The following is an 8,628-nucleotide window of genomic DNA, read 5'->3' on the forward strand; positions in this document are numbered from 1 at the left end:
TACTTCGAATGGATTGTGCCCTCTAACGTATTTCTCATCTTAGATGTATTACATTCAGCTTTAGCTGCTTTGGAAATGTTTTATTGGCAGAGGGCGTTGTGCGTTGATGTCGTCGAGTTGAGGTCCCTCGAGGATGACGTCATCGGATATACAAGTAGTACGCGCGGCCCCCGTTGGCCTCAGTTCCGTTTTTCCGCAGTACGTGTTGCTTCGGAGACTCGGCGCACATAGAGTAGTTCTGTGACGCAGTTACTGAAGATATTCGATATGTCCTCATCATCGACCCCGACTACGACCCCGCGGGCGGGATTCGAAAAGTGTAAATCCTGCGGTTCGAAAATGTCCATCACGGACCCGCACCGAGAATGTCTGTGGTGGCTCGGTGAAGGCCACGACATGGAGGCCTGTACAAAGTGTCAGGCAATGACGGGAAGGCCTTGCGAGAGAGGAAGGGAAAACTGCAGGTAGGTTGAAAACCCAACCGAAAAGTGTCTAGCGTCGAGTCGAGGTCCCGTGAGGAGAAATCTCCTCGACGCGAAAGGCAAAAGCATCGGTCTAGGTCCCGAAGGGGTTCACACCGCTCTTCGTCTTCGACGAAAAAGTCCAAGAAAAGAGGCCACCGGACCCCTTCCACCTCGTCCTCGGACGAATCCTCAAAAAGAATGAAATGCTCCACAAAACATCCTTCCTCCGAAGAATGGGAAGCATTCAGAATAAAAATGATGGAGGTGTTTGAAAAGGCTAAGCCTCAATCCGCGCCTTCTTCGGAAGCCGGCCGAGAGCGTTACCGTTCCGACACTCGTGCGTCCTCGAGCCCAGGTGATCGAAGGAGAAAGGACCGGGAACCATCCAGGACGCAGAGTGAAAAAGACTGCTCGAGTCGAGTTGACCGATTGAGGTCACTGACGCCGTCCGGAACCCGACACACCTCGAAGGGTAAGTCTTCGAAGAGCGCCTCGACGCCCTCGAAGCCAGCTCCGTCGACGAACACTATTTCGTCAGCGCCATCGACGCCATTGACACCTTTGTCGACGTCGACCCCAAACCCAAATATTCCAAAGGCTCCAACTCAGCCAACTCAGCCAGAAGCTGTCAAAATAACAGCAAAAGAGAAGGCTGCAAAGGCTGTAATGCCTTCAGGTTCCGCTGATACACCTCTCCCAGAAAAGGTTTTTAAACCTCTTCCAAGGAAAGAATGTTTCAAATCCTTAACTTCAATTTTTTAAGAACAGGAGAGGTCTGATGAGGAGAATGTTCCTTTTGGACTGGAATAAGGCACCCCAAATGTTCCAGAATGCCTGATTTCTGAGGAAAGCAGGATGAGGGATCTGGTGGGAACCTTACATAATGCAAGTGGAATTGATACTTCACCTGAAACAGATTTTGGCAGGCCAGAACCAGGGGAACATGCCAGTCCCTCATACAGACAACTAATGACAAAGGTGGTCGAATACTTAGGATGGGCTAGACCACCAACTCAGTTCATCCAGGATGATCTGACCAATATATTGGATCATGGTCCCACCGAAGATCCGATCTTACCCTTCCATGTAGCCTTACAAAATAGAGTGGCCAAAAATTGGGAGACCTTAGTCTCTATTCCTCCGGTGACTAAGTCTCTCACTTCAAAATACCGCCCTTCCAGTAGCGACCCCGGCTATCTGTCTAAGCACCCTACTCCCGAGAGTCTGGTGATCCAGGCAGCCACAGCTTCAAGTAGGGTGGCGTACCCTTCTATCCCTCCGGATAGGGACGACAAGCGTGTGGATGGTTGGGCACGCAAGGTATTTTCAGCTGGGAGTATGGCGTTAAAATCGGCCAACTCCACATGTGCCTTGGCAAAATGTTCGTACACTCTGTGGGAGTGCATTGCAATGGTGGCGGAGCACATACCAGAAGGGATGAAAGGGAAGGATTCGTAGCCATTGTTAAAGATGGAACGGAGGCCAAGCAGGAATCCCTTCAGTCTAGATTGGACACTGCAGATAGTGTGAGCAGGTCCATGGGCACTAGCTCAGTAATGTGCAGATCTGCGTGGTTACGGAAGTCGGGTTTCGCACCAGACGTGCAAAACAGTATTCTGAACATGCCCTTTGACGGGTCTCACCTTTTTGGCAACAAGGCTGACGAGAGCCTTCAGAGGTTGCAGACCTCAAAAGCGGCTGCCAAGTCTTTAGGAGCTGCTATTAGGCAACCTCAGCCTTTTCGTGCATCAGGACAATCTTGGAGGGGACGATCCTATCGTTACTACTACTTGGATCCCCCCTTTCAATTCCACTGTTCCTGCATCTCTCTCCACCCCCTCTTCCTCATTCTTTCATGTCCCACGCCCCTCAGGTCGCCTCAGCGATTTTAACCTACCCCTCTCAACCTCATCTCAGTCTTCCCCTTTTCTCTCCTTACTTGACTCCTACCTTCTCTCTCCCCTACTAACCCCACCCACCCACTCCTCTGGCTCCACTCTCGATCTCATCTTCCTTTCATCTCACTCTTCCTCCCCCGTATCGTCTCTTCCCAACTATCTCTCCGACCACGCTTTACTTTCCTTCTCCCTTACTCTTCCCCCTCCTCATTGTCCTCACCCTCTCCTTCCTCCCCCTCCTTTTCTCGTCGTGATCTCCACAACTTCAACCCTTCACTCTTCCTTGACTCCTGTTCCTCCTCCCTTTCCCCTCTCCCTGACTTCTCATCGCTCTCAGCCGATGATGCCCTCTCCTCACTGTCCTCCTCTATATCCTCCTGTCTTGACCAACTCTACCCTCTTACTTCCTTCTCAACATCTCTCAAACCCTCCCAGCCCTGGCTCTCCTCTCACGTTCTATCCATGCGTCGCTTCCTCCGTCACCTCGAACAACGCTGGCACAAAACCCCTTCCTCAACCAACCAATCCTCTTACTTCTCTTATCACTCTCTCTATGATTCTTGCCTCATTTCTGCTAAGCGCTCCTACTTCTCCAACCTCCTCCACTCACAAGCTTCTCACCCCCGCCGTATCTTCCAGACCCTTTCTCGCCTTCATACCCCTCCTACACCAGACCCTTCCACAAATTCTCCCCTCTCTCCCTCTGACTTCGCCAACTTCTTCTCCTCCAAAATTCTCCCTCTCTGCCAAAACATCCTCTCCTCTCCATCCTTCTTCCCTCCTTCCCCCTCTTCACCCCTGCTAACATGTCCACCTTCTCTCCTGTTTCCCCTGACTACGTCTCCCATCCAAAACCCACCCTACTGCTGCCCCCTCTGATCCTATCCCCACCTCTCTCATCCCCAAAGTCTGCCCTCTCCTCATCTCCTACCAAACTACCTTCTTTAACATCTGTCTCTCCTCTGCTGCCTTCCCATCTGCCTTCAAACATGCTACCATCATCCCTATCCTGAAGAAACCTTCTGCTAGCCCTCTTCTTGCCTCCAACTTCAGACCAATCTCCCTTCTCCCCTTCATCTCTATGTTCCTTGAGCGCCTAGCCTACTCTCAACACTCAGCTTTTGTCTCTTCTCGCTCCCTCCTCCCCACTCAATCTGGCTTCCGCCCTAAACACTCCACTGAGACTGCTCTCACCTATGTACTTAATTCTCTCCTCACCGCTCGCTACGCTAAGCAATCCTCAATTCTCATCCTCCTTGACCTCTCTGCAGCCTTTGACACCGTAGATCACCCCTTACTTCTTAGCACTCTGCCCTCCTTTAGCTTCAAAGGCTCTATCCTCTCCTGGCTCTCCTCTTACCTCTCCACCCGATCCTTCGCTGTCTCCTGGGGAGGCCGCACCTCCTCCAACTTCCCCCTGAACTATGGCGTTCCCCAGGGATCCGTTCTTGGACCTTTCCTTTTCTCTCTCTATACCTCCCTTCTCGCCCCTGTCATCTCTTCTTTCGGCATCTCCGACCACTTCTAAACGGACGATACCCAACTCTTTCTCTCCTTCTCTTCCCTCACCTCTGACCTCCACCACACCCTCTCTTCCTGCCTTTTGGCCATAAAAAATTGGATGTCATCCAATTATCTTTCCCTAAACACTGACAAGACTGAAGTGCTTTTCTTCCCTCCCAACACTCTCTCACCTTCCCATCCCCCCTTCATCCACTTTCCCCCTTCCAATCTCCCCATCTCGACCCACGCTCGCAACCTTGGCCCCCATATTGACTCCTCTCTCTCCTTCTCTAACCACATCTCCCTAACCTCTCATGCTTGTCGGCACCACCTCTTCAACATCCGTAAGATCCGCTCCTCTCTCACCTTTCACGCTTCTAAACTCCTAATCTCCTCCCTTATTTTCTCCCGTCTCTTCTACTGCTCCTCTCTTCTCTTTGGACTCCCGGTCTCTCACCTGACTCCCCTAAAATCCATCTACCACTCCTCTATCCGCACTCTGTCTTCTTGGCCCTCGAGACTCTATCTCTACCTCACTCTCTCAACTCGGCTGGCTCCAGTTCCTCTCACAATTGAAATTCCAATTCCTCTGCCTTGTTTACAAATCTCTCCATGAGCTCGCCCCCGCCTAGCTTGCCTCCCTCCTCTCATTTTACTCTCCCTCCCGCTCTCTCTGCTCAGCTGATCTCCACCTTCTCGCCGTACCCACAGCCCTTTGTGCCTCCTCGCGATTCCGCTCCTTCCAACTCCTGGCCCCACTCCACTGGAACTCCCTACCTCTCTCTATCCGCTCCACCCCTAACTACCCATCTTTCCGCTCCTCCCTCAAAGCCATTCTTCTCCACTTCCCCCCCTGACTCTCCTTCCCTACCTCTCTCCCCCCTCACATGCCTGCCCCCCCTTCCCTTCCCCACGCCTCCTCCCACCCTCCGATGACCCCAATTTGGATATTGTTACCACCTTAGTGCGTTGGAGGTCACCCAGGGTCCTACCCCTTGCCCTCCCTCTTTCCCCCCTCCTCTGTGTAAATTGTTCTAAATACTGCATCACTGGTTTGTTTCATGTTTGTTTATTATGCTTCATTCATTACTGTACCTGTTGTTATTCTGTAAAGCACTTTGGCGTAGAGCGCTATATAAACTCAATAAACATAAACATAAACATAAACTACTCCTCATATGGAAAGGCGAGAGGAATGGCTATTCAAAGAGGCCAGAAAAAGGCCACTCGTGGTGGACGAGGAAAACGTGCAAAGCCAGCCCCAGCTGCAGCCTCTTTACCATCAGCGGCCGCGCAACCGCCACAAAACCACTTTGGGGACTTGCATCACAAGACACCTGTGGGAGGAAGGCTGTCGCAGCATATGCAAGAATGGCGAGCCATTACTTCAGATGTTTGGGCTCTAGAAATAATAGCCCAAGGTTACTGACTTCCTTTTCTAACACAACCTCAAAGCAATCCACCACAGAGACGCTCTTTGAAGTTTCCAGACCCGCTCCTACAGCAGGAAGTCTTAACCCTGCTGGAGAAAGGTGCTATAGAACCAGTACCTGTAGCGGAGAGGAACAAGGGATGGTACTCCCCATATTTTTTTATTCACAAAAAGGATGGAGGACTGAGACCCATCTTGGACTTAAGAGGCTTGAACAAGCTCCTCAGGAAGGACAAGTTCAAGATGGTCACTCTTTCTCAGATCCTTCAGGCCCTTCAACTTCAGGATTGGTTGGTGTCATTGGACTTCCAGGATGCGTATTGTCATGTGCCAATTCATCTCAAGCACAGAAAATGCCTGAGGTTCGTAGTTGGCGACTCACACTATCAGTTTCGAGTCCTGCCATTCGGGGTGACCTCCGCGCCGAGGGTATTCACCAAATTAATGGTAGTGGTGGCAGCGCACCTCAGGAGAGGGGGGATTCACATCTGCCCCTACCTAGACGATTGGTTGATCAGAGCACGTTCTGGCGAACAAGCCTTGGATCATCTGAAAGTCACCTGCCACTTCCCCCACAGACTGAGCTTCTCCCTCAATTTCAAGAAGTCACACATGACACCTTCCCAACAGCTCCAGTACATAGGGGCTGTATTAGACACATCCTTGGGAAAGGGCTCGCCTCCCAAGTCAAGGGCTCAAGACATTCTTCAGATGGTTTCCAAATTCGAAAATGCCCAAAATCTCCAGGCCTACGACTTCTTAAGATTGCTCGGCCTCATGGCATGCTGCATCTTCCTAGTGCCAGAGGCATGCCTGAGGATGAGATCCCTTCAATGAACTCTAAAGACTCAATGGGCCCAGTTCTCAGGTCAAATAACGGATCTTCGTCAGATTTCGAACAAGGTTCGGCAGGATCTTCTGTGGTGGACTTGCACAGAGAACATCATAAAAGGAGAACATTTTTGGCAGCCATGGCCCGAGATTACAGTAGTGACGGACGCCTCACTCATGGGGTGGGGAGCTCATGCCAACGATCTGACAATCAGCGGTCGTTGGTCTCCATCGCAGTCCAAACTACACATCACCCTTTTAGAGCTGAGAGCAATCAGACTAACGCTGAAGGCTTTTCTGCCATCTGTCAGAGGAAAAAATGTCCTGATAATGACGGACAACACAGTGGCCATGCATTATCTAAACAAAAGAGGAGGTGTAGAGTCACTACCTCTGTGCAGAGAGGCAATGCGGCTCTGGTATTGGGCAATTCAAGAAGGAATCTCCTTAACGGCAGTTCATCGAGCCGAGGAGGAGAATATGACGGCGGACGCTCTGAGCAGGCAGAGCACGGTGTCCCACGAGGTGGAACTGGCTTAGGAAGTCCTTCAAGAGATCTTCGCCCTTTGGGGAACCCCTCAAGTAAACCTTTTTTTGACCAGAATCAACCGGAATTTGAACGGAATTGATCAAGGGAATTTCCCCCGAGAGGAGCCTAAGGGGACGCGTTCGTGGTGGAGTGGAACTTCCCACTACTATACGCGTTCTCTCCGATTCCCATCATTCCTCGGGTCATCAGGAGATTGAGACGGTTTAGAAACCGCATGATCCTAATTGCCCCGGATTGGGCCAGGAGAACGTGGGGACAGGTCTAGAAGGTCTAGAACCTTCTAGACCTGTCCATCTGTCCTCCGTTACGTCTTCCTCAGAGAGAGGACCTTCTCTCACAAATGGAGGGCCAGGTTCTCCATCCAGAGGTCAAGACTCTCAACCTTCTTGCTTGGTATCTGAAAGGCTGAGTTACAAGGATTGGGACCTTCCAGATGACGTCATGGAGGTGTTGCTTTTGATAAGAAGGCCAGCAACAAAATCTCTATACCGTTGCTGTTGGAAAAAGTTTTGCAACTGATGCAGAGAAAATAATGTTGATCCTTTTCTATGTTCTATCCCGGAAGTCTTGTCCTTTCTCTTGTCTCTGGCACGTAGAGACCTAAATATTGGGACCATTAAAGCTTATCTTGTAGCTTTCCATTTTCAAGCGCTCTTCAGAAGAATGTTCCTATTTTAAAATTCCTTTGATAACACAATTCTTAAAGGGACTCACTAATGTGTTCCTTTCCAATTCCCATTTTGGGATCTTAACCTGGTTTTAAAGTTTTTAATGTGTGCCCCTTTTGAACCCTTGCACACTTGTCCATTAAGGTTGTTAACATTGAAAACAGCTTTCCTGATTGCTTTAACATCTGCAAGAAGAGTGAGCGAATTGCAGGCATTCTCTTCTGGGCCACCCTATACTGTGTTCCACAGGGACAGAGTGGTATTGAGGGTTAAAGCCTCGTTTTTGCCTAAAGTTGTGTCTGATTTCCATGTAAATCAGAACATTATTCTGCTCGCATTCTACCCTCCATCTCATCCCAGTAAGGAGGAGGAAAGATTACATAGACTGGATCGAGAAGAGCTCTAAGCTTTTATATTTCTAGGCTTTCAAAGCTTAGAGTGGATAATCAACTTTTCATTGGCTACACCGGAAGGAAATTGTGTCAATCTGTGTCAAAACAAACCATATCACGTTGGATTGTGCTTTGCATTTCAGAATGCTACAGATTGGAGGGAAAAGACCCACCAGAAGGCTTAAGGGCCCATTCCACCAGAGGCATAGCCTCTTCGACAGCCCTTCAAAGAAGTCCTCCCATAAAATCTATTTGTGAGGCAGCAACTTGGTCATCACTGCACACTTTTTCTAAATGCTATAGTCTAGATGCTTCCCAGTCTGAAGAGCTTGCTTTTGGTAAAGCAGTGCTATATTCGGCCATATAATAATAATAATAAATCTACTCCCTCCTCCAGAGAGTTTTCTACACTGCTTTGGGAGTCTATCTAAGATGAGGAATATGTTGGAGGACACAATCCATTTGAAGAACAAGTTACTTATCAACTGGTAACGTTCTTTCGACTGGATGTTCCTCCAACGTATTCCTCATCGCCCTCCCATCCTACCCCTTTGTAGATTTTCTGGGTTATTGCCACTTCAACTCTCGCGAGGCTGACACCGGGCTACCTGCACTATCCATACAACAAAGCAAGAGGAGGAAAAACAGAACTGAGGCCAACGGGCGCCGCGCATGCTACTTGTATACCCGATGACGTCACCCTCGAAGGAGGCCTCCGAGGGACCTCGACTCAACGACATCGACGCACGGCGCCCTCTGCCGAGAAAAGATTTCCGAAGCAGCTAAAGCTGGATGGAATACATCTAAGATGAGGAATATGTCAGAGGAACATCCAGTCGAAAGAACGTTACCAGTTGGTAAGTAACTTGTTGCTCTAGTGGTGGGGTTGG

At 49.8% G+C, this 8,628-nt stretch overlaps 1 protein-coding gene across 1 annotated transcript in view; it reads left to right on the forward strand.

Annotated features, from left to right (window-relative positions):
* The window catches only part of DNAH10 (dynein axonemal heavy chain 10), a 2,725,177-nt gene that overhangs the window by 557,092 nt on the left and 2,159,457 nt on the right, over window positions 1-8,628 (forward strand). The gene's annotated exons all lie outside the window — the stretch shown is intronic.

This window comes from Ambystoma mexicanum, chromosome 10, assembly GCF_040938575.1.
Source record: "Ambystoma mexicanum isolate Mex_15411 chromosome 10, UKY_AmexF1_1, whole genome shotgun sequence".
Taxonomy (NCBI): Eukaryota; Metazoa; Chordata; class Amphibia; order Caudata; family Ambystomatidae; genus Ambystoma; species Ambystoma mexicanum.